The sequence below is a fragment of the Kogia breviceps genome, chromosome 12, assembly GCF_026419965.1.
Source record: "Kogia breviceps isolate mKogBre1 chromosome 12, mKogBre1 haplotype 1, whole genome shotgun sequence".
In the NCBI taxonomy this organism is placed as follows: Eukaryota; Metazoa; Chordata; class Mammalia; order Artiodactyla; family Physeteridae; genus Kogia; species Kogia breviceps.
The window spans coordinates 62,146,729-62,147,898 of record NC_081321.1 but is presented as its reverse complement, the minus strand read 5'-3'; the positions used below and the strand labels follow the sequence as shown (position 1 = coordinate 62,147,898).

The window sequence follows — 1,170 nt, the reverse complement described above, 5'->3', positions numbered from 1 at the left end:
AGATGGGAAAGAGGCCAGTCACTTCCTGTTTACTTTTTGTGCCATCACAGTATACAACTATATTTGTTTTTCAGTTGAAAGGTCAAGGCGGATCCTTTATCTGTGAATGAACGGGTGGCTGTTTCCTTTTCCTTTTTTCTGGCATTACGCTACTCTGAGACTTCCTGCAAAGGTTTATGAGCATCTTTGCTCTAGTGGATAACGTGGGATTAAACTTCCTTTTGGAGGAGATAAACCTTTCCTGAGTCAGTCAAAGGCTTCTTGTCATTCAGATTCCTTTGTAAGTGGCAGGTTAACCTGCCGTGGCCTCTTCTATCATCTCATCTGCCTGTTTATCTTACCTGTTCATTTCTCTCAGCCAATGAGGATAGGAACTGGTCAGGCTGTGTGTGCAGTATATGCAAGATGATGTTGTTGTTTCGTCCAAGGAGGAGCCCTTTACCTTTTTGCTACTTGAATGAGAAGAAAAGGCCTATTCAGATTGTATGGATCAGTGACTTGACAGATATCAATGCAAGCCTGAATAAGAAAAAGAATTTCTCCCTCCTAAGCCATGGCATATCAGTTGTACAGAAATACCATTTTGGGAAACAGTCTTCAGGAGAGCCTCGATGAGCTTATACAGTCTTAACAGATTACCCCCCAACTTGCCCTTCAAGTTCTACTTCAGTTTGATAAGGCTGTAAATTCAGCATGGGCACAGAGGGTCAGGAACAGAGTCAATTTCAGGGGCTCTCTAAATACATACAGATTCTGTGATAATGTGTAGACTTTTGTATTGAACGATGTTGAATTCGGAGAGGTGACAGAACTTATTAAAGTGGATAAAGTGAAAATTGTAGCCTGTGATGGTAAAAATACTGGCTCTAATACTACAGAATGAATAGGAAAAAAATGGCTTTTTAATGCCATCCTGTTATTGTTCATCGCTTTTTGAAGAGAAGCATAGAAGAGACTTTTTAAAAATTTATTCTGGCATTGCAGAAGTGACTGCACTGTGCTGTACTATCAGAGGATTCCAGTAGAAAGAAGCTTATAACTCTGTACCTTCTTACATTACCTTTATTATACAGCATGAAGAAACAGAACTTCGTTTTACGACAAATCAAACATTGTGGCCTTCCTAAGACCATTCTTTAATAAATTCATTTTAAAACTAAAAAAAAAAAA

The 1,170-nt window shown here is 38.8% G+C and overlaps 1 pseudogene; it reads left to right on the top strand.

Moving 5' to 3' along the window:
• Positions 1-534: 534 nt before the first annotated feature.
• On the top strand, positions 535-883 carry LOC131766921 (transcription initiation factor IIA subunit 2 pseudogene; annotated as a pseudogene).
• Positions 884-1,170: the final 287 nt, after the last annotated feature.